Consider the following 26,352-nt stretch of genomic DNA (forward strand, 5'->3'; position numbering starts at 1 on the left):
GAAATCGATGGACAATTTTGCTCTCGTAGTACAAAGCAAATAATCTTTTATTGCAAATATTTGCATAAGTTTACAGTTAAATATATACTGTTTCAATATTCTTTTCATATTTAAGTAGAATATTCGTATTTCCTATAAAAAAATATGTTTTCCTTGAGGATCCCAAAATAAATTACTGTACGATCAGTCTAGAACTGACTGTATTCTAGAAGCGATTTCAGATTTTTTGACTGTATGACCAGTCGTGATTTTGAAGAAAAAACAACAGCAATTTGAAGGTATATACGTGTATATGTGATATTATGAACTATCCAGGGAACTTTTCATCAGATAATACAAATATATTTCGGATGAATTTTGTAGACGGCAAAATAATTGTATTTTTGTTCCATCAGTCTTATTTAAAATCAAATGCCTAAAAAGTAATACATGATTCGCTTGTGGACTTTGTAATAGTGTATCGTTACAGTTATCTGTTAAGCTATTACATTTTTAAAGATTATTTACACCGTCCGCCGTTGACCAATTGATGATAACATAAATCAAGCTTGTCTTTTAAAATAAAAAAAAATGGATAAAGACAGCTTTGCGTAGGGGGATAATTCATGTGATATAATTTTGGTAACTTTACAGAAATAGAAGGTCCATAATGCATTAATCGAGTAAAAATGGAGCAATTTCAGAAAACTTTAATGATTGGTTTAGGAGGTGTTGGATATACCTGATGGGTGCCCCCCATATAATGTAATGTTCAAGTCCGTATCTTATATAAAGAAACCCCATAAAAGATTTTTACTAAAATTCGAAATAGACGGTACACAATACAGTCATTATCATTTATGATAAGGAGTCCGAATAAGATTAATTAATAGTTATATCAGTGACGGATTCAAAAAAAGGGGATCCGGCAGTTTGAAACCCTTTTTTAACCATCAATTCATTTGTATGGGAACATATATTTGGAATCCCCTTTTCTCCTGGATTGGACCCCTCTCCATTTAAAAATGGCCGGAACCCCCAATGTATATTAAGTGGTTTATGAGGAGATGCGCTTACAAAACCGGCGAAACATATTGTACCGGTCCAACGGACGAACGGAAAGACGGACTTCTTTATCACTATAACCCCCTGCTTGACAAAGTGGTGTACAATTGAGTGTCAAAAAGACAGTTTTCTCGTTTGAATTGTTTTACATTGTCTTATCGGGGCCTTTTATAGCTCACTATGCGGTATGGGTTTTGCTCATTGTTGAAGGCTGTACGGTGACCTATAGTTGCTAATGTCTGTGTCATTTTGGTCTTTTGTGGATAGTTGTCTCATTGGCAATCATACCACATCTTTTTTTATATAGCTCTACATCTTAAACAAAGTGATGGAACTGTGATCAATTATAGGCTACAGTACGGCCTCGAATGTGTGTAAATACATGCATTTTTATATAACAACTAAATCTGTGTGTTTGTACAATTTTAAGTATAACGGAGGCCATTTCTGAAACTTATATACTACATGTAGTATACATCAAACCTTCCTCTTATTTTAGCAACATTTAAACATCCTAATACTTAATGTAGTAAGTCGAGTACACCCTATCAAGCTAAAACATGTTTCATAAGTTTTCAGGATGTGAATGTATTGAAATATATATGTGTTATTTAGAAAAATGCCACCTTCTAATGTATCGTAAATAACTTTGAATACAGTGACATAAAGACTGATCATACAGTTTTAAAATAAACAAGCGAGACTGATCGTACAGTGAGAAATTCAAACAAGAGTAATTTTCTTATTTCTGGCTTCAAAGATCTGGTTGAAACTTTTACCACCATTTGAAATATACTTCATTGATGTTAATTAAGTCTGGTTTTTATGTTAATTTGTACACTAAGAGGGCAAAAAGATTGTTTTTAGGTTCGCCGACTGATTTTTATTAGTGATGCACTTGAAAATCTCTTGATTAAGGCAAAGACACGAATAATGAATGTGCGGAATTTAATTCTAAACCATTTGAAAATATCGATGTCGGCTGAATTAATCATTAAGCAATGAACAGATGATCAACTTACCGTTTAATTCAGTATACCCATCAAATTTAAAATGTGATCCAAAAAGTTCTCGCTTCGAAAATCGCGACTTCCGGATAGCGTACAGAATAGTATCTACACTGTGATAGTTAACTGAAGATTTGTGATGAAGTCCATTTATCAAAAAAATACCATAAATCATATTCATTTGATATAAAGAACAATGATTTAATAAACCAAAACTGAATAAATGAGGATATTTAATTTGCAAAGGTGAGTTATAAATACCCCTGCAATCCCTGTGTCTCTGAGTATGGAACACCAGCAAATCTATTTGTAAACTAGTATTGCACTTCTCACCGAATTACTGTAAAAAACACACTTTTATTTGAAAGCCTTGTTTTCTTTTTCTTTTAACAATGAACTTATTATTTCAGGTTGAGTAACTGTGTATATTACAGAATGGTACGATTAAATATTGCTGTTAAGATGAAAACAGAGATTTTAGAATAAAGGTATTTGGGTTATTCTTTTTTAACCTTGAGTGTTGATATGAAATTTGAGAAAATGTCAAAATTTAACTTATACAAAAGTGGATGTCAAATAATGACTTATACAATAGTAAACATAGCTTCTTTCTTTTCTAAATCTGGCGAACAGGCAGATTGGCATTATTATTTATTGTCATGAAAGGGTCAATAACAAGGTCATCTTACTTAACTATACTTATGTGACGAGATCTTTTATTTTCTTACACAAAGAATTTTTTTTCTGTAGAATAGAAAAATTATTTCTCGTCTGTCATGAAAGGTCCTTTAACAAGTTCATCTTACTTAATTAACTATACTTGTGACAAAATTTTCTTTTCTTACGTAAAGCCAAACTTTTGGTAAAAGGGAAAATTATTTCATGCCATGATCAAAAGGTCCAGTAGCAATTTCATCTTACTTCAATCTGGGACTTTTATACTAACAATATTTTATGTTCCTGGCCAGTGAGCTTCCATGTATAATATATACTTGTGATGAAATCTTTTCTTTTCTAACATTGTATTTCTTTTGGTAGAATGGCAAAGTTATTGGTCCAATGAAAAGTGCATGTTACTAAACTATACTTGTGAAGAGATTTTTTTCTTTTCTTACACAATGCATAACTTTTCAGTAGAATATAAAAAAAATATTATATTGTCATGAGTTGTCCAATAAGAAGTTCGTGTTAATAAACTATACTTGTGATATATTTTTTTTTTCATTAGAAATCTAGCACAATGCATTTCTTTTGGTCAAATGGGAAAATCATTTTCAACATGAGAGGTCCTAGAACAAGTTCATGTCACTAAACTTAGTTGTGACAAATTTTTTTTTTTATTAGAAATCTAAACACAATATATTTCTTTTCGTCTAATGTGAAAATTATTTGCGGTCATGAGAGGTCCAAAAAGAAGTTCATCTTATTGAACTATATTGTGACAAAATCTTCTCCTTTCTAGCCCAATGCGTGTCTTTTTTGGTAGAATGGAAAAAATGTGATTGTCATCTCAGTGGTCCTATAACAAGTTCATGTTAAGAAACTATACTTCAATGTGACGAAATATTTTTTTCTTTTATATTAGAAATCTAACACAAGGTTTCTTTTCATCAAATATGAAAATCATTTGCCGTCATGAGAGCTCCAATAACAAGTCCAACTTTACTTGTGACGAAATCTTTTCTTTTCTAACACAATGTCTTTTCAGTAGAATGAGAAAGTTATTTATAGTCGGAGAGGTGCATTAACCAGTCGTATATTTCTTGATTGAGCCAGAATTACGTATATCTTTGCTCCTGACGTAAAAGAAAATATCCTATCATACCCTTCATTACATTTGTAATAACATTCAGAAACTTGATCTACGTTAACACGAATAGGACACAAAAGCCTTTTATTTGAATACAAAATAAACTAGTATTGAATTTAATAGATGAAATGTTAAAGGTCATGTTTTTTTTTAAACAGCCTTGATTATAAGGTAAGGTATAGTGGGTGGTCACTCTTGAATGAATGTCACAGCTAACTTCTGAAAAGCTTTATATTTTAGAAGGTAGAAGACTTGGATGCGTCATACTTTGTATATGGATGCCTCATGTTACGAAGTTTCCTTTAGTCACATGTCCAATGTCCTTGACCTCATTTTTATGGTTGAGTGACTACTTGAAAAAAAAGTTAAAATTTTTTGTAATGTTAAATTCTCTCTTATATAAGTAATAGGATAGCTATATTTGGTATGTGCGTACCTTGCAAGGTCTTCATGCCCGTCAGACAGTTTTCACTTGACCTCGACCTCATTTCATGGATCAGTGGTCAAGGTTAAGTTTTAGTGGTCAAGTCCATAACTCAGATACTATAAGCAATAGGTCTAGTATGTTCAGTGTATGGAAGTACTGTAAGGTGTACAAGGCCAACTGGCATGTGTCATCTGACCTTGACCGCATTTTCATGGTTCAGTGGTTATAGTTAAGTTGTTGTGTTTTGGTCTGTTTTTCTTATACTGAATGCAATAGGTCTACTATATTTGGTGTAAGTAATGATTGTTAGGTGTACATGTCTAGCTGGCAGGTGTCATCTGACCTTGACCTTGTTTTCATGGCTCAGTGGTCAAAGTTAAGTTTTTTTGAGTTTTGGTCTTTTATTCTAATACTATATGCAAATAGGTCAACTATATTTGGTGTATGGAAATATTTTGTGATCATTATGTCAGGCGCACAGATTTTATTTGACCTTGACCTCATATTCACAGTTTATTGCTCAGTGTTAAGTTTTTGTGTTTTGATCTGTTTTTCTTAAACTATAAGCAATAGGTCAACTGTATTTGTTGTATGGAAGAACTGTTAGCTGTACATGCCTGCCTGGCATGGTTTGTCTGACCTTGACCTCATTTTCATGGTTCAAAGGTCAATGTTTAGTTTTCTTGGTTTATGATAAGTTTATGTGACAGTTGTAATAAAGCTTTATATTTAGGACTATCAATATAATATCAATGATTAGTAAAGAAGGCGAGACATTTCAGTGTGTGCACTCTTGTTAACTTGGGCTGTAGAATATATATAAAAAAATCTTCTTACTTGAATTCATTAAGTGGCTGCATGCATGATACTCACCGATTTTTTCACCTGCAAAATTTCCTCTGCAGGATTTCAACAAAGTTGAATAATTAGCAACATATATAGAGGCAACAAAATTCATGACCTGAGCCCAAGTTAGACCACATTTTGGACCACTCTGACAACTAGGAAATAATGCTTTTAACTTAAATGTTTTTTTTTTAAGTTCTTTGATTATCTTTTAATACCCAGTTTAATTTCTTGAAACATGACCTCATTTGTATATTTATTCGTATATCAATCCAAAATTTCATAATATTTTGAAAAATCAGAAATGCTAAATGTTAACTGAAGCTAGTTTATGAACTTGCTCATGAAAGAAAAAACAGCTTATGTTTAAAAAGAAAAGACTTGAGGACGTGACTTCAAGCTTGTTTTTGAACTTGCTGCAAAAAAATAAAATGTAATGTTTAGAAAAGGGGTTGAGAACTGAAGCTTGTGTTTCACTAATGTTTAGTAATTTTAGAACTGCATCATAAATATAAGAAGAAACCAAAGACAATTTTTTTGTTGTCTGCCAATTTTTACCAAATGACCCTAAGTACAGAAAAAGAAATTAATGCTTCTAGAATTCAAGTTCCTTTGCAGAATATGTAACTCAAGATTTGTGATGAAGGTCACTTATTCAAAATACCATAAATCATATTCATTTGATTTGATTAAAAAAATGAATAATGTAATATACCCAAACTGAATAAATGAAGATATTTAATTTGCAAAGGTGAGTTATAAATACCTTTGCTATCCCTGTGTCTCTGAGTACGGAACACTAGCAAATTTATTTTTACACTTCTCACCGAATTACTGTAAAAAAAAATCGTTTATTTGAAAGCCTTGGTTTTTTTTCCTTTTAACAATAAACTTATAATTTTCAGGTTGAGCAACTGTGTATATTACAGAATGGTATGATCTAGTCTTGCTGTTAAGGTGAAAAGAAAGATTTTATAATAAAGGTATTGTGGTTGTTCTTTTTTTACCTTGAGTGTTGAGATGAAATTTGAGAAAATGTCAAAATTTAACTTATACAAAAGTGGATGTCAAATAATGACTTATACAATAGTAATCATATCTTCTTTTCTTTCTAAATCTGGCCGACAGGTAGAATGGCATTATTATTTATTGTCATGAAAGGGTCAATAACTATTAAGGTCATCTTACTTAATTATACTTATGTGACGAGATCTTTTATTTTCTTACACAAAGATTTTTTTTCCTTTAGAATAGGAAACTTATTTCTTGTTTGTCATGAAAGGTCGTAAAACAAGTACATCTTACTTAATTAACTATACTTGTGACATAATTTTCTTTTCTTACGTAAAGCGAAACTTTTGGTAAAAGGGAAAATTATTTCTTGCCATGATCAAAACTTCAGTAGCAAGTTCATCTGACTTCCATCTGGGACTCTTATACTAACTATATTTTATGTTCAAGCTTCCATGCATGTATAATATATACTTGTGATGAAATCTTTTCTTTTCTATAAGAAATCTTACACATTGTATTTCTTTTGGTAGAATATGGCAAAGTTATTGGTCCAATAAAAAGTGCATGTACTAAACTATACTTGTGACGAGATTTTTTTCTTTTCTTACACAATGCATAACTTTTCAGTAGAATAGAAAAAAAGTATTATTGTTATGAGTTGTCCAATGACAAGTTCATGTAAATAAACTATACTTGTGATATATTTTTTTTTTCATTAGAAATCTAACACAATGCATTTCTTTTGGTCAAATGGGAAAATCATTTTCCGACATGAGAGATCCTAGAACAAGTTCATGTCACTATAAACTTTGTTGTGACAAAATATTTTTTTTATTAGAAATCTAAACACAATGTATTTCTTTTGGTCAAATGTGAAAATCATTTGCCGTCATGAGACTGGTCCAATAACAAGTCCATGTCACTTAACTAATTTGTGACAAAATCTTCTCCTTTCTAGCACAATGCGTGTATTTTTGGTAGTATGGAAAAACATTATTGTTATGAATGCTTCAATAACAAGTTCATGTTACTACAAACTATTCTTGTGATGAAATTATTTTTTTTCATTAGAAATCTAAACACAATGTATTTCTTTTCTCAAATGTGAAAATCATTTGCCATCATGAGAGCTCCAATAACAAGTCCAACTTTACTTGTGACGAAATCTTTTCTTTTCTAACACAATGCATGTCTTTTCAGTAGAATGAGAAAGTTATTTATAGTCGGGAGAGGTGCATTAACCAGTCGTATATTTCTTGATTGAGCCAGAATTACGTATATCTTTGCTCCTGACGTAAAAGAAAATATCCTATCATACCCTTCATTACTTTTGTAATAAAATTCAGAAACTTGATCTATGTTAACACGAATAGGACACAAAAGCCTTTTATTTGAATACAAAATAAACTAGTATTGAATTTAATAGATGAAATGTTAAAGGTCATGTTTTTTTTTTTAAACAGCCTTGATTATAAGGTAAGGTATAGTGGGTGGTCACTCTTGAATGAATGTCACAGCTAACTTCTGAAAAGCTTTATATTTTAGAATGTAGAAGACCTGGATGCTTCATACTTTGTATATGGATGCCTCATGTTACGAAGTTTCCTTTAGTCACATGTCCAATGTCCTTGACCTCATTTTCATGGTTCAGTGACTACTTGAAAAAAAAGTTAAAATTTTTTGTAATGTTAAATTCTCTCTTATATAAGTAATAGGATAACTATATTTGGTATGTGCGTACCTTGCAAGGTCTTCATGCCCGTCAGACAGTTTTCACTTGACCTCGACCTCATTTCATGGATCAGTGGTCAAGGTTAAGTTTTTTCTTATACTGAATGCAATAGGTCTACTATATTTGGTGTATGTAATGATTGTTAGGTGTACATGTCTAGCTGGCAGGTGTCATCTGACCTTGACCTCGTTTTTATGGCTCAGTGGTCAAAGTTAAGTTTTTTTGAGTTTTGGTCTTTTATTCTAATACTATATGCAAATAGGTCAACTATATTTGGTGTATGGAAATATTTTGTGATCATTATGTCAGGCGCACAGATTTTATTTGACCTTGACCTCATATTCACAGTTTATTGCTCAGTGTTAAGTTTTTGTGTTTTGGTCTGTTTTTCTTAAACTATAAGTAATAGGTCAACTGTATTTGTTGTATGGAAGAACTGTTAGCTGTACATGCCTGCCTGGCATGGTTTGTCTGACCTTGACCTTATTTTCATGGTTCAAAGGTCAATGTTTAGTTTTCTTGGTTTATGATAAGTTTATGTGACAGTTGTAATAAAGCTTTATATTTAGGACTATCAATATAATATCAATGATTAGTAAAGAAGGCGAGACATTTCAGTGTGTGCACTCTTGTTAACTTGGGCTGTAGAATATATATAAAAAAATCTTCTTACTTGAATTCATTAAGTGGCTGCATGCATGATACTCACTGATTTTTTTTTCACTTGCAAAATTTCCTCTGCAGGATTTTAACAAAGTTGAATAATTAGCAACATTATAGAGGCAACAAAATTCATGACCTGAGCCCAAGTTAGACCACATTTTGGACCACTCTGACAACTAGGAAATAATGCTTTTAACTTAAATGTTGTTTTTTTAAGTTCTTTGATTATAAATACCCAGTTTAATTTCTTGAAACATGACCTCATTTGTATATATATTCGTATATCAATCCAAAATTTCATAATACTTTGAAAAATCAGAAATGCTAAATGTTAACTGAAGCTAGTTTATGAACTTGCTCATGAAAGAAAAAACAGCTTATGTTTAAAAAGAAAAGACTTGAGGACGTGACTTCAAGCTTGTTTTTGAACTTGCTGCAAAAAAATAAAATGTAATGTTTATAGAAAAGGGGTTGAGAACTGAAACTTGTGTTTCACTTGTTTAGTAATTTTAGAACTGCATCATAAATATAAGTAGAAACCAAAGATAATTTTTTTGTTGTCTGCCAATTTTTTCCAAATGACCCTAAGTACAGAAAAAGAAATTAATGCTTCTAGAATTCAAGTTCCTTTGCAGAATATGTAACTCAAGATTTGTGATGAAGGTTACTTATTCAAAATACCATAAATCATATTCATTTGATTTGATTAAAAAAAAAAAATAATGTAATATACCCAAACTGAATAAATGAGGATATTTAATTTGCAAAGGTGAGTTAAAAATGCCTTTGCTATCCCTGTGTCTCTGAGTACGGAACACCAGCAAATTTATTTTTGCACTTCTCACCGAATTACTGTAAAAAAAAATTCGTTTATTTGAAAGCCTTGTTTTCTTCTTTTTTTAACAATAAACTAATTATTTTCAGGTTGAGCAACTGTGTATATTACAGAATGGTACGATCAAGTGTTGCTGTTAAGGTGAAAAGAAAGATTTTAGAATAAATTAAGGTATTGTGGTTGTGGTTTTTTTACCTTCAGAGTTGATATGAAATTTGAGAAAATGTCAAAATTTAACTTATACAAAAGTGGATGTCAAATAATGACTTATACAATAGTAGACATAGCTTCTTCCTTTTCTAAATCTGGCCGACAGGCAGATTGGCGTTATTATTTATTGTCATGAAAGGGTCAATAACAAGGTCTTCTTACTGAACTATACTTATGTGACGAGATCTTTTATTTTCTTACACAAAGAATTTTTTTTCTTTAGAATAGGAAAATTATTTCTTGTCTGTCATGAAAGGTCCTTTAACAAGTTCATCTTACTTAATTAACTTGTGACGAGATTTTTCTTTTCTTATGTAAAGCGAAACTTTTGGTAAAAAGGAAAATTATTTCTTGCCATGATCAAAAGGTCCAGTAGCAAGTTCATCTGACTTCCATCTGGGACTCCTATACTAACTATATTTTATGTTCCAGCTTCCATGTATAATATATATACTTGTGATGAAATCTTTTCTTTTCTATTAGAAATCTTACATATTGTATTTCTTTTGGTAGAATATATGGCAAAGTTATTGGTCCAATAAAAAGTGCATGTTACTATATTATACTTGTGACAAGATTTTTTTCTTTCTTACAAAGTGCATAACTTTTCAGTAGAATAGAAAAAAATTATTATTGTTATGAGTTGTCCAATAACAAGTTCATGTTATTAAACTATACTTGTGATATTTTTTTTTTTTCATTAGAAATCTAGCACAATGCATTTCTTTTGGTCAAATGGGAAAATCATTTTCCGACATGAGAGGTCCTGGAACAAGTTCATGTCACTAAACTTTGTTGTGACAAAATATTTTTTTTTATTAGAAATCTAAACACAATGTATTTCTTTTGGTCAAATGTGAAAATCATTTGCCGTCATGAGACTGGTCCAATAACAAGTCCATGTCACTTAACTAATTTGTGACAAAATCTTCTCCTTTCTAGCACAATGCGTGTATTTTTGGTAGTATGGAAAAACATTATTGTTATGAATGCTTCAATAACAAGTTCATGTTACTGCAAACTATTCTTGTGATGAAATATTTTATCATTTAAAATCTAAACACAATGTATTTCTTTTCGTCAAATATGAAAATCATTTGCCGTCATGAGAGCTCCAATAACAAGTCCAACTTTATTTGTGACGAAATCTTTTCTTCTCTAACACAATGCATGTCTTTTCAGTAGAATGAGAAAGTTATTTCTTGTCGGGAGAGGTTCATTAACCAGTCATATATTTCTTGATTGAGCCAGAATTACGTATATCTTTGCTCCTGACGTAAAAGAAAATATCCTATCATACCCTTCATTACATTTGTAATAACATTCAGAAACTTGATCTACGTTAACACGAATAGGACACAAAAGCCTTTTATTTGAATACAAAATAAACTAGTATTGAATTTAATAGATGAAATGTCAAAGGTCATGTTTTTTTTTTAAACAGCCTTGATTATAAGGTAAGGTATAGTGGGTGGTCACGCTTAAATGAATGTCACAGGGTGATCTATAAAAAAATTGTCGCAGTCATAATGAATTGCCAACTCGCTTTGGGGACAATTTGGAAAAGTGTCATTAAAGCCATAACATATTTGCTTTCCTTCTAAATAGAAAATTAAAATCAAATGAGTAAATAGTTTGTGTGAATATAAAGTTTGGGTTTTTAAATCAAAATTTAAAAGTGCAAATATGAACAAAACAGTAAAATTGGGTCATTCTAGATATTAAATCGGTGTTTATTAAAAAAAAAAAAAAGAAGCTTTGAAAAAGTGTTCAAATTGTTCTATTAAACTAATACATTTGTATTATTATATTTATTAAAGAGAATTTGCCTTATAAATGCTTTAAGAGCACTTCTTTCATAAAACTTACGTTTAGACTAAATGCTTTGGATTGATGAGCCTGTTACAGTTTTGAAGAAACAAATGTGAAAAACAAGTTTGTTCAACAGGTTTTGGAAGCAAAAATACAAGGTTGGTTAGTTGTAGCTATTAGAAACTAAAACCAGCTTAGAGACAACAATTATATGTCCTAGCAATTAAGTTTTACAATTAGACCCCAACATGTGTAATAAAGCTATTTTTATGGAAATGGTCAGTCAATATAAAATATATCTGGAGCTATAATACTTGATATAGGAGGAGTGCCAATGAGACAAATCTCCATCCAAGTCACAATTTGTAAAAAAGTAAACCATTGAAGGTCAAAGTACGGTCTTCAAAAAGGAGCCTATATTTGTTTCTTTTTTAAAACAAAAAAAACAAGGATATAGGGTATGACAACAAGTGAATTACAAATCATCGGATTAAAAGACAAAAAAATGTGAAAAATTAATTTCTCTTTTCTTTTTTTTGTTTCTAAGTTTTGTTTACTGTTTTAATGTTTTAAGAGCATCTTTATTTTATTATTGGTAAACAATTTACTGCTACATATCATTAGACGTATGTCAAATTTGCAAAGTAAATTAGTTCAGTGGCCGACTATTAGCTTTGCTAATATTGTGTACATTGATAGCAAGGTTAAATGTATATATATATAGGCTCAGATAATGTAATTCATTGCCCATAATAGGAACTTGAGTGGATTAAATTGTAAAAATAAACTATATAATCTGATTATTTTAAAGGTTTCTCATGTTTCAATGCCGAATTGACTAATTTAGTTTAATAATATTTTCATTTTGTCTAACGGTAGTTGTAAATGAATTTGTGATTTGACGTCACTGTAACATATTTTTCATACGTAATTGAATAAGGTAATTGTTTTATTCAAGGTTGTTATTTCTCCTGGGAGCATAAGTTGAATGGATCGTGTAAATACTTAAATTTTAAATTATAGTCGTGTCTGGCTCTATTAGAAGTATACATTGTATTTGTATGATTTTGGCAGTTTTTACAGTTATATTTTCAAGAGGGTCAATTTAGAGTTATTTTTCCCCAATTTTGTGTTTTATTTGTATTTCTTGTAAATTTCCAGGTTTTTTTTAATTTCAGTTTTACTTCAAAGTCTTTCAGTAGATGAATGATTCCTATATGAAAATAATTCTGTATGTTACTTTGAGATAAAGAACCGCAATGGAAGTTTATTAATTGTGATATCCCCTTTTTAATACCATATAAAAATAAGAAGATGTGGTATGATTGTCAATGAGACAGTTATCCACTAAAGACCAAATGCAGTGCTCAATGTAGGCCTTCAACAAAACCTGTACCTTTACCTTTTTTTTTAAAGAAATTTACGTGTCGGATGTTTATTAGTCTTCATGACTATCTGATTAAAAAAAAATCTTCAAATCAGGACAATAAAAGATTTGAGTAGGCAGCTTTTTTCTGGGTAGGTAGGGTTTGGGCAAACAAACCTATTCTTTTTTATGGCCTAAGAAAGCTATACAAGGCCAAAGGAGCAATGTCATCTAAGTTTGCAGGAAGTGCAGGGTTAAGCTATAGGCATGTTTGAACCAGATATTGAATGTGTATTGCATATTTATATGGATTCCAAATGTTATTTGACAGACATAAATAGCTAATAAATGTGAAGAAAATGTGCATGTCGTGCAGATACAGAAATTTTGATCTTGCACTCAAAATAGAAACAATGATTTCTTATTAATTTTATCTATATTCATGGATATTATAAAGGACATCACATATAATATACATAGGCATATTTAGAGGATTGGCAATTAACCTGCTCCTTATCTAAGATTTTTTTTTAACTTCAGGGTCAGAGCCCATTCATCAAACTGCTTAAAAACGAAAAATATAGTGGCACCCAGTTTTAAAAAATTCTGGGTCACTGACATATAATATGCCAATAAAAGGGAAAGAATTTGCAACTTATTTAGCCTTAAGTTATTTAAGGGATAATAAAGTTTTTCAGGGGAAAACAGCTATTGCATATATAAAATCATTATAACCATAATTTATTCGTGAGATACGACTTTTTGTAGAATTTGTGGGCATAGGTTAACCACAAATTTGAATGTTCAAGGAAGTTTAAATTATCAATATGCTTGTTTAATTATATTTATATATAAATATGTCTACTTTGAAAACCACAAAATCCAAATTTTTTCCTCAAGCCAGGAAAATTTAAACGAGTTCACAAAAATAAATGAGTCCACAGTAAAGCTTTGAATTGGACAACAGGAGACTAGAAAAAATAAGTTGTACCAGTTACCGAGAGAATCAAATTGAAAATACTTTTTCTGGTTGATAATATATTTCTTTTGATATTTGTTGTTACTAAGTGTAATTGATCTAAAAAGAAACAATGAAAGTTCAGCAAAATTTTGCTCATAAATCACAATCAAAATTGTTCTTGTCTGAATCATAGCTTCATGGTGTCGAACATAAATGTATAAAGTTTAAAATAAAATATATAAAGTTTAAACGAAAATATATAAAGTTTAAACTAAAATATATAAAGTTTAAACTAAAATATATAAAGTTTAAACTAAAATTTATAAAGTTTAAACTAAAATATATTAAGTTTAAAATAAAATATATAAAGTTTAAACTAAAATATATAAAGTTTAAAATAAAATTTATATAAGGTTTAAAATAGCTGTCTTCTGTGTATGAATGATTTTCAGGAATTTCAATTCCAATTAGTAACAATTATAATTGATTATTTTGGATGTTTTCAATTATTTTTTCTTTGACCTACATGTACCTCAAGATTTTAAAAAGAGTCATTATTTGAAAATTGAATGAAAGAAGTACATGTATCTTTGTCATTTGATTGAACTGTGGTGGATGATGTCTGATAGATTGATCCTTATCCAATATAAAAACAAGATGATGTAGTATGATTGTCACCAATGAGATTACTATACACAAAATTTTTGGAAAGATAAACAATTATAGCAGAGATCTCATAATCACTTTTGCCTGGTAGTCCTTAAAGAAAATAAGAAGGTCCTCATTATCGTTTGATTTCTATTGTAAATTACTAGTCCAAATAATTATGACGTCTGGCAAGGCTGTTTTAATTTTTTTCTGGGACACCTTCCTACACCTTCCTACGACATAGGAAGGCGTCCCAGAAAAAAATTAAAATAGCCTTGCCAGACGTCATAATTATTTGGACAAGTAAATCACCAAAATTGAGTTGGTCCTTTCCAAAAATGTGGTGGTCAAATCCCTAGGACCACCACTCATCGAGAACTCTGTTATATGTCACTGTCCAGCCTTCAACAATGAGAACAACCCGTACTGTATAGTCAACTCTAAGCATTCTAAGGAGAAACCAATCTTAATTGACCTGGATGACCAGTTTTCCTGCTGATGGTCAATCGGGTAATCTCTGGGTTTTCTAGCTTCATTGACCAATACAAACTGGCAACCATAATATAGCTAATATATAGATAGAAGATGTGGTATACTGGATGAAGTAACAACTTTCCTTCAGAGACCAAATAACATATAAGTTAAAAAATATGGATCACTCTAGTGTACAGCCTAATCAGTCTGCACGGTTAGCCACTAGTCCGATGCCCCAGACTAGTATAATTTCATTGGACTAGTAAGTTTTTGCAAAACTTTGTTTGGACCAATAAGAAAAATGTCAGAATATTGGTCTTCGGACTAGTAGTTGAAAAAGTTTTTGGTGCAGACTGAGCCTTCAATAATGAGCACAACCCAGTCCACACAGCTATTATTATGGCATTAAACACAAACAATCAGTCTATTTAGACAGATGAGGACCCATATGTGGTAAAGACTTATAGTGGTTGTTGTTTGCGGCTGTATGTTTTTCGGTTTTTTTTGTATATATTTACATATATGATAAAGTTAGTTTTTTGTTTACATTGTTTTACAGTTGTCATTTCAGGCCCTTTTATAGATTTTTTAGCTAACTATGAGGTATGGGCTTTGCTCGTTATTGAAGGTGTACTACAGTGACCTATAGTTTCAAACTAATCTATGTCATTTTGGTCTCTGAGGTGGTATCTGATTTTGGTCTCTGAGGTGGTCTCTGGTTAAGAGTTGTCTCATTGGCATACCAAATCCTCTTGTTTTTACATTTACAACTAAAGGCAACAGTAGTAGAAAAAGTAGTACATTAGTTCCTCTTTAACACAAGTGACCTTATGCCGATTGTCGTCGTCTGTCGTCGTAAACTATTTCAAGAATCTTCTCCTCTGAAACTACTGGGCCAAATACTTTCAAACTTTAACTGAATGTTCCTTAGGGTATCTAATTTATAAATTGTATCCAAAGTTTTGATCTATCAACAAACATGGTCGATCGCCATTGCTAAAAATAGAACATAGGGGTCAAATGCAGTTTTTGGCTTATAACTCAAAAACCAAAGCATTTAGAGCAAATCTGACATGGGGTAATATTGTTTATCAGGTCAAGATCTATCTGCCCTGAAATTTTCAGATGAATCAGACAACCCGTTGTTGGGTTGCTGCCCCTGAATTGGTAATTTTAAGGAAATTTTGCTGTTTTTGGTTATTATCTTGAATATTATTATAGATAGAGATAATCTGTAATAGGAATAATGTTCAGCAAAGTAAGATTTACAAATAAGTCAACATGACGGAAATGGCCCCTGAATTGATAATTTTAAGGAAATTTTGCTGTTTTTGTTTATTATCTTGAATATAATTATAGATAGAAATAAACTGTAAACAGCAATAATGTTCAGCAAAGTAAGATCTTCAATTAAGTCAAATTGACCAAAATTGTCAATTGACCCCTTAAGGAGTTATTGCCCTTTAAAGACTTTTTTCACAATTTGTTCATCATGTTGACTTACTTTAAAAAATCTTCTCCTTTAAAACTGCTGTATCAATTTCAGCCAAACTTAGGGTAAATGAGTTTCAGAGTATCTAGTATAAATTTTATATTTTATTTCCTTGTATGTCAAGAAACATAGCTCCTATGGCTAAAATAGAACATAGGAGAAAATGATTATTTTTTTTGGCTTTTGAAGAAAATAGGATGATCCAAAAAACATTTAAATAAATTGAAAAGCCAAAATAATCATTGATGAGAGATTTAACCAAAAGAATTAAGGTGTTTTTTCTCTGAATAGCTTGAATTACAACAACTTAGCTTTGATTTATGTTTAGAGAGGAGAATGGTGGAATATGGATGGAGATAATTTATGGCCAATAAAAAGATGATTTACTGTTAATTTTGAAATGTTTGTGATGGTTTTATTGTGATGGGATTTGTGTCCACTGTCTTTAAAAATAACATCTTTAGATTATGATTGTATTTTTCATTTTTAGTTTTCCCCTGAAATTGCATTATGGGTCTCATTTTATTATATCCATTGATGAATAATTATTTGAATAATTGTTTTTCACTTCATAGTTTTAAAAGTCTGAAGTCAGTGAAGACAGAAATTATGAATGTCAAATTGAAAATAAAAAATTATATTAGTTGTAAAATACAAATTTGGTCAGTTAAAAGAAAAATTCAATTAGAACTATTCTGATTTTAGGATATTTAAAAAATATTAATTAAGGGAGGGTCTTCATTTGTAAAATTATAATTTTTAGTCCAATTTTTATTTATTTATTTTTTTTTGGGGGGAGGGGACTTTCTATTTATTCCTTTTATGAGATACTCAACTTTCTCTATTCTTTATTTTCTAATTTCTCTATTATTTTCTATTCTGACAATCCCCCTGTCATGAAAGAGGAAATAGAAACAATTTTCAAATTATGAAAAAATGACAGTAGAAATAGATTACAATATGCTGCTAGGGATTTTATAAATCAGTTTGAAATAATTGTATATGTTGTAACACATATAACAAACGAGTGGGTTATGATTGTAAAATGCTGGAAGGAAATTTTACTCCGTAATTGCTTCCAATGTACTTTATAATCTTTGACTGATTATCTGACAAAAGGAAGGATTGTGGAATCTAAAATTATTGGAAAATTCAATGTCAGTTCAAAAATTTCTATGAAAATTGATGTTATTAATATTTTGTTCAAGGTCTTGTTTTTTTTCTTTTTACAGAAGAAAATCATAACCTGTTTCCTGATTAATTTAGGGAAGAGTTCGGTGAAATATAGGGGCAACAATTCTGACACTAGTTAACAGGAGAAAGAACAGGAATAACAGTATCATGGTAATTTTTAAACAAGTGCGATTATATATAATGCTCTTCATAAACAAAATAAGACCAATATTTTAGTGGGTTTTTTTTTATTTATATGCTCTGTGAAAAAATAGGAGCATAAATTTATCACCTTGTCCTTGTTTGCTTTAGGTCTTAGATAAATGCTTTCTGGATGAAATCTTGAGTCCCCTGGTTTAATTATAATGCAACTTAAATCAATGAAAGATACAGGGGCTAGATAGGGAGAAGTCTGTGGATTTGAGTGTAAATATGTCAGTTTCCAGATTGCTGAAAATGGAGGATCACTATTTAGATTGCAAAAATAGATATATTTGTAGAGAGCAATTAAGGATGTTTGCTCCTCAACTTTTTGAATGTTTGCCAGATTTTCGGAATCCTCTGGTTTTATCCATGTATTAACATTAAAAACTTTGCCCACTAACCCCTACTTTTCTTTTCATATTTTTATTACATATTATTTAAATAGCCATATTTCAAAATCTTATGATATCCTTGTTATTTTTTCATTGTTTTTTTAACAAAAAAGGTGCCAATGTTAAGTGAAAGAAAAATGTAGAGAGGAATTATTTCCCGCCAAATTTTCAATGGCTTATATCTCGAAAACAAGCACACGGACCCTCCATTTTTTTCTGCTTTTTTATTTTCTTTCTTTATATACTTTTAATTTATAACAGTCTTTTAAAAGGCTTGTTATTTTTAAACAGAGTAGCGAACATCCTTAAGGAAGGGAATAACTGTTTAGATCGCAAAAGAATAAGGATTATTAATTAAATCAAAGTGATATGGTTATTTTTTAAACATAATGGTACTAAACTTGTACTGTAAATTATGGATTCATATGCGGATCCTGGGGGCCTTGCCCCCCCCCCCCCCCCCCTTTTGTGACAACAAATGGATTTTTTTATTGACCTTGACTGGCTATACAGCCCTTGCACGGTCGGCAAATTTTGTGGGAAACATTTGGTTGATTATATAGGGAATCACTGAAGCAGGCTACCCCCACCCCCACCCCTTATGAAAAGTTCTGGATTTGCCACTGGGATTTATATTTTTAGCATGTGACGATGATGTCGATTGAATGTCATTACAGCCTCTTTTTCACAGTTTTTTCAGCAATCTACAGAATATTAAATATTAACTTGTCACAATTGATTTTATCTACCTATCCTCAGGAAAGTGGGATAATTTTTATCTTATTTACTAACATGTTTTAACCTACAGCAAAAGTTTTTTTCCACAAAATGATTTTACGTGTGGCTGAACATTTTAATTTTGTAAATATTTACTTTTCCCACCAGTTAAAGGTCAGAATCGTGATCGATGTGGGTGACGCTTTTTCATCATTCTTGTTTACTGTTTAAATGAAATTATACATTATTATTTTCATTAAAAAGACTACCCCTTTAAAAAGTTCATATAAACCTGCCAGTGATTTAAAGTTGATGTTAGCCTTGGATTATTAATTATCTATTTTAAATGTCAAAGTTAAACTAGCGGTCATATTTAAAAATCATACACGTTCTTGGTTTCTGACTCTAGGCAAGCTGCCTCTTATTTGTATCAAATTTAAAGTTATTACTTTTTTTCAAATTTTAATGACTACAAACTCATTAATTGTTTAGTTGAAAAAGTAATGATAGTCTTATATTGATGACCGATATAAAAACGTTCCTGATCCTATGCTAATCAGAAAGTTATACTGTAAACCAATTAAAAGGAGTAGCTTCAATAAGACCCCTTTTTGGCCCAAAAATATAGCAGTTTTACAAAAGTATGCATATGTAATCTTTTAGCTATTTAATGGAAAGTAGAATGCTTCTGCTACGTAAATATGGGCTGTTTTTGTCAATACAATGCACATATATCGGGTACTACTAGCATCATTAAGTCATGCAAAATTACTGAAATGTTCACAATTTGAGCATTTTAGTTAAATTTTAGACGGTTTCTGTCTATAATGAAAGTTGTCGCATTCGTGTTCATTCATAATATTGAAATGTTAGTTGTATTTGATGATAATACATAACATATATAAAGGTTGAGGATGAACACGGATGTGGCCACTTTCATTTTAGACAAAAACCATCTGAAAAGTGACGTTTTTTGGCATATTTGATAGATTTTTCATATTTAAGCTTGAATCGGAGTATTTTTAATGACTAAATTAGTAAAAATCTTTTACATAAACTAATTGAATCAATTTAAATAGACACTTAAGTGTTTAAAAAGTGTCCAAAATCTTTTGTTTGATGAGATTGAAATTTGAGGCCAAAATTGACCCTTACCGAACCTACTCCTTTAATTGGAATCAGCTTGCATATGATAATTGAATAATCTAAAAAATCAGGCAGCATCCTGCTCTTTATTAAGCACCATAGCACTTTATCAAGAATTTAGCAGTACAATTTTCCTTATGTATAACTTGTGCATGTCATATATAGTATTGCAGTTTAGAGAAAAGCACAAATAGTTTCAGAAAAGCACAAAAAATATTAAGAGAAAGGCACAAAAAAGCTCAGAAAAAAGCACAAAAAGCGTAGAGAAAAGCAAACAAAGAGCATAGACAATAAACAAAGATAAGTGAATAGATTTATTATCAAAATTGAGTTGCAGGCTTTGGATTTAAAAGTTTATCCTGAGGACTGCAACATTGTAGGTTCTTTTTGTTCATATAGCTCCTTATTAGACATGACTTTCATAATCCATATACCGTATTTTTCATTTGGGCTTTAAACGTTCCTGATGAAGGTTAATCTAGAAAAGCACTTCACATTTTCATTTGTAATTGGATTATTTTTATTAAAAAATCAAATCAACAAGTCGATTTATAAACGTTGGCCTAAAGTGTTATTTTATCAGATGAATGATATTACGTTGAAAGTTTAAAGAAAAAACAAATTATATTTTGATGTTACATATGGGTAGACAAATTATTTTTAAATGTCAGTGCTACCTGGAAAACGTCACTACCCGCCATAAAAAAAGATTTAATCTATTGTGAAGTAATCATGATACTGAAATTTCTACGTCACCTCATATTGTGTCGTCTTTAATTGTACGTCAGACAGGTATATCTAGTGCTTGTTTATTCACCTAGACATATAATACAATCATTTACAATACTATTTGTCGAAATTTGAAAAGAACACTGCACGTCAATTCGTAATTAAGTATAGAAATAGTCCTGGGAAATGATTTTTTCACAGATTCATTCTATAATTAGAATAATTAGGTTGGCTTATAGTATAGAAAGCTTGCCAAACCAAAGATTAATTTCTTTTAAAAAAAAAAGTTGATTTGAATGAGTTTCGGTCTTGTAATAGAAAATTAAATACTAAATTTGGAACTTGTTAACAATTATCCTTAGGTTTATTTATTGTTAAATCATTGCAATTAATTGGCCACCTTAAGGACTCCAGAGTTATCAAATGAAGTAACTGTACTAATTATTTTCCGAGCCTTCCTACCGAGAAGATACATAGGTGTCAATAATAACATACACATTAAGTTTAAACCTGCCAATTTATTAAAAGATGACCTATATATACATACTGCACTATTATAAAAAGAAAATTTTTCACATGTAAATTTGTACATGAAGTATTTGAACAACAATCTGAACAAAAATTGATAATCTTTGCTTTTATTTAAACCTGCTGCATTTTTATGCACCTGTCCTAAGTCGGGAGCCTGCTGTTCAGAGGTTGTCATTTGTTGGTGTGGTTCATAGGTGTTTCTTGTTTCTGTTTTTGTGTAGATTTGACTGTTGGTTTTCCTGTTTAAATATTTTTACCCTAGTCATTTATTTTTGGGCACAGACTGTCCCCCCCAGATATTTCATATAGCATCCTGGTAAAAAGGAAATTTGAAATACCATCGTGTATCTAAAAATTATAGCATCACATCCATAACACAACTTATGAGAAAACCAATGCAAACAGCATCACATTCAGAAATATAGCATCACATAACCATGATGCTAAACGGCTTTTGGGAGAACACTGACTGTGCTGTATTGCTGTTGGCTGTGAACATTAAGGCCCTGTGTTGAAGGCCATTGTTTGACCTATGATTGTTAACTGTTTATACATTGTAGCAGGGATGGAGAATTGTCTCTGATTGGCACTTATACCACATCTTCTTATTTATATTGAATAAAAAAAGGATAAAAGATGTTACTTAATTTGTATACCCCTGCATACTATGAAATAAAATTTTGTATTGGTATAAATTGTTGCACATTTGCAAAAACTGAGGAAAACTAAAAATATTTTGTTCCAGCTTAATCTCTCTGAATAAACTATTCTTGTTTTCAAATGGTAAGATTTAACTGTAAGTTATTGTTAGTCCCCCTGATGACACAATGTGGGGGGCATAGAAAACCTATCTGTCAGTCTGTCTGGTCAATTAAGCTCTCGCTCATTTTCAATTCTTGTTAAATTTGTTTTTCTCAAAAGAATGATTTATGTGGAGAGTTATTGCCCTTAATTTTGCCTTAATAACAGTTGGTTTGTTTTGTTGGTTTTTTTTATCTCAGAAGTTATAATTTATATGTATATATGTTGTAACTCACTCAGTGAGCTGCAAAAATAAATAGAATTACAAAATCTACAAAAATACCAAAACTGTAGAAACTGTCAGATGCCTTGTTATAGGAGTTTTTGCCTGTAAAAAAAATTTTTCTCACTAATTTTTAAGTTTTTGAAATAGAAAAAAAAATCATCAGCAAACCTATATTTTTTTTAATTTTTTTTTCTTATAGAGTAATTGCCCTTAACCGAAGTTTTTAGACTGATTTTAATACAAGTTTTTGCCTATGTAAGCTTGAAAACTGTAATAGATGAGTAGACACTATGAACAGCAATATGATCAGTTATACATGTACAAGATCTACAAAAATGCCAATAAGATGGAACTATATTGATGGACCCCTTATTGCCCTTATAAGCTTGTTTTTATTTTCAAGTATTTGCCTTTATTAAATCTTGGAAATTATAAAAAGATAAACAAAAACTGTTTTAGTGTCAACAACAATAATTTTGGTATACAAGATCCATAATTATCCAGAAACCATTGGCTGACTATAAAACATAAAGGATATGTGTGCTAACTTATGATAACTAATTCATCAGGTGAGTGATTCAGGCTCTTAGGAGCCTCTTGTTTGATAAAGCACTGTTAAAAGTTTAGATAATTTTGGTTAAGCATGATTCAGTCCTTAATCTTTCCCTATATATAGTCTATGCAAGATATTTGCAAAAATCCTTCCTTCCCTGTTTTTTTACTGTCCGAAGTTATTCCCCATTTCCATTTTCAATTTTATGAAACAATAATGATTTTTTTTAGCCTTAATAAGGACAGTCTAGAATTTAGTTTAATTTAGATATATATGTACATTGTCAGCTGAGAGCATTAAGTTGCTGTGTAGAATGTTAAACACACCCAATCGACCGATATTTTACAATTCTGTGGTAGAAGTTTTGAGAAATCTTGTTTGCCTTCAGTTAATATCAAATTCTGACAAAATATAAAATAAAATTTTGAATAATATTGTATTAAAGTGTTATATATATTCATGTAAGATTAAAATTGAAAAAGCAAGTTTAAATCTTACTTTACATTCGTAATGAAACTTTGAGGGTTGCATGATATCACAAGATTTCGACTTAGAGTTGCCATATTCTCTAGTTTATAAGTTTCCATGCCACTTGAGATCCAAAGGACTAAGTTCTTAAACTGGACCTGAAGGTTTAAGGTCATCAAAAAGTCACTTGAGGTCTAAAGTGTAATTAAACTGGACATGAGTTCATTCTTCTGGAGTCATGGAATAAAAAGTCCCTGGAGTCATGTAAGACTTATAAACTGTACTAAAACTGGACATGAGTTCATTCTTCTGGAGTCATGGAATAAAAAGTCCCTGGAGTCATGTAAGACTTATAAACTGTACTAAAACTGGACATGAGTTCATTCTTCTGGAGTCATGGAATAAAAAGTCCCTGGAGTCATGTAAGACTTATAAACTGTACTAAAACTGGACATGAGTTCATTCTAAATCTCTAGTCTGATAAAATCCCATGAGGCATGTATTAGACTAAAGTTTCCCAAAATTGGACCAGAGGGCATTGTTCTCCGGTCATCAAAAAGTCACTTGATATATGAAAGACTTAAGTGTCCCAAAACTGGACCATAGGGCATTGTCCTCTAGTCCACAAGAACTTTCCTATGTCTGTCAATGATGCAGACTCGGTATATATAATTGATCAAGAGACTGTAAACATTGCATGTTCTACAAGTAAACAAGCTGTTTCGTAATTTGTTCAAGTTTCCAGTCGTTTGATGTTTAATGTAACATCGCATGTTTCAGTATATTTGGTATTACTTGTGTAGGTGTGGGTCTTGGGTCAGGGTCTTAATCTTTTATTATTATTAATAAAGCAATGTTTTCTGATACTATTATTTTGCTGATGAGACGATAATTTTGAACAAATATCCAGTTGTTTATGAGTTCTGTTTTTTTATTTAAATGTTTTAGGTATATTGTTTGATTTCATATAACCTACATTTGATTGAACCTAGTAGTTTATTTTATGGACAAAATTTGAATTCTGAATAAATATTTTTATATGGTAGCAAGAAAAACAAGTAAAAGAAAGCGAAAATTAAAGATGTGGTTAATTCAAAGTGATTTCGGGTATACATATTTTTTTTTCTTTCTTAATAATTTTGATTATAAATTCTAAATTGTTGTTGCATGAAAAAGCGCTTTTTAAAATAGCATTACAAATCTGATATTTTAAAAATGCAAGTAATTATTTCATATTCAAAGACAAACTTTAAATGAACCATTACAATAAATATATAAGGGGAAAAAATATTCATGTACAAAATAGTAAAATTATAATAAACTTTCATTGTAAGACCTCCTTTCCTAAAGCCCAGTTGTCACTGTCAAATTTTTTCATCAGAGAAAAAACTGTACTGTGATTGGATAATATCCGTCAAAGTCCATCCAAGTTTTAAGAAAAATAGGATGAAATTCTATTCAATCCAAGCTCAGGGAACAGTATATTTAATATAGTCACTTATATATCTTCCTGACCCAAGTCTGTCAGAGTTTTTGATCAAAGTTTTCTTTGATGGTTGCCACAATAAAAACAATACATCAAAAACTTTGACCAAAAAAATCTGATAGTCAGACAAAGGGCCTTATAAGTTCTAATGACTTGATGAACAGTCCCTATTTGGTCTGGTGTTGATGGATTCCGTAAATAATTAAAGACAGACCTTTAACTTATTAGTTTTTTTTATCATTCCATGGCAAGCAGTTCATGTTTTGACTTCCAAAATTTGAGCCATTTTTTATAAGGTGGTCAAAAGTGTGGCACCAGGATTTTGAATTTACTTCACATTGGAAAAGGTAATGGTGCTCATCATCAATATTTTAATAGCTATTATATTTTTAAATTTCTAATTTAATGAGTTATTTCCCTTAATCCAGGTTTTAAAAAGAAGACTTAACGTATGGGCTTTGCTCATTGTTGAAGGCCTTATGGTGACCTATAGTTGTTAATGTCTGTGTCATTTTGGTCTCTTGTGGACAGTTGTCTCATTGGCAATCATACCACATCTTCTTTTTTATATTAAAAAGTTCAAAAGTAAAATATACAATTTTTTAGTATAGTAAATTGCTCTTGGGCAGATAAAACATGTGCAACAAAGAAAACATTGGAAAAAAGACTTGTCATTATTTTAGATTTCTGTGTTATTTTTTTAATTTTAAGTGAGTGATACATTTCACACAGGCAAGCAATCATTGAATTAAACACACATGTATACATATTGTACTTTAGTTTTGCATAGGCTTCAACTAAACCTGTCTGTTTGCCAAACCACAAAACTACTTCAACTTATATAAAAATTGTTGACAGATTTGTAATAAGCGGTAATAACTTGATTATACATGATTAGTCATGTGATTTGAAACTGTTGATAGTTGTTGGTCATTTTCCATTGCTTGAACAAGTAGTAAAATGTAGTACTTGTATTTTTGCACTTCCAATTGTCAATTTACTATTTTCCTATTTTTGAATAGCAAGTAATAAAATGTAAAAACTTACATTTTTGCACTTCCAATTTGTAAATTTTACATTGTATTTTTTTAACTTAAGTTTCTATATTTTTAAATACCAAGTAATAAAATGGAGTCATATGTTTTTGTACTTCCGATTTGTAAATTTTACTTTCTTCCTATTTTTAAATAGCAATTAAGTTATTAAACCAGTTCAATGTACTTGTATTTTTGCACTTCAATTTTTCAGATCATTTCAAGATTAAATGTAATTCCCCTATATTTGAAAAAAAAGAAGCAAAATCCATTTGAAATGTGAACTTGTAGGAAAATATGACTCAATTTGAAGCTAATATTATATAGGTAATATATATATTTTGCCAGCTTTCTATACAATGTACTTACAATGGGTACATATATTACTATGATATTATGTTACAAGAGCACAATTAATTATAATGCATTTTCCATAGGGTACCAGTGGTGTTCCTTACATTTTTTTTCAGAGACTTCACAAAATTGCTACAATGAAAACATGCTCCTACGTGCAGAAATTGAATATGTCCTCTATCATGTGTCTATAGTAT

At 30.5% G+C, this 26,352-nt stretch overlaps 1 long non-coding RNA gene across 4 annotated transcripts in view; it reads left to right on the forward strand.

The window, feature by feature from the left end:
• LOC139491846 (uncharacterized) overlaps positions 1–26,352 on the forward strand; it is a 44,908-nt gene that overhangs the window by 15,788 nt on the left and 2,768 nt on the right. For 3 of the 4 annotated variants that reach the window (XR_011656654.1, XR_011656651.1, XR_011656652.1), the window contains 3 exons: positions 2,462–2,539; positions 9,468–9,549; positions 17,574–17,685. This is a non-coding gene — a long non-coding RNA (uncharacterized lncRNA). Of the gene's footprint in view, positions 1–2,461; positions 2,540–6,039; positions 6,118–9,467; positions 9,550–17,573; positions 17,686–26,352 lie in introns of all 4 variants that reach the window. The other variant, XR_011656653.1, reaches the window with a different exon arrangement.

This window comes from Mytilus edulis, chromosome 10 (assembly GCF_963676685.1).
Source record: "Mytilus edulis chromosome 10, xbMytEdul2.2, whole genome shotgun sequence".
In the NCBI taxonomy this organism is placed as follows: Eukaryota; Metazoa; Mollusca; class Bivalvia; order Mytilida; family Mytilidae; genus Mytilus; species Mytilus edulis.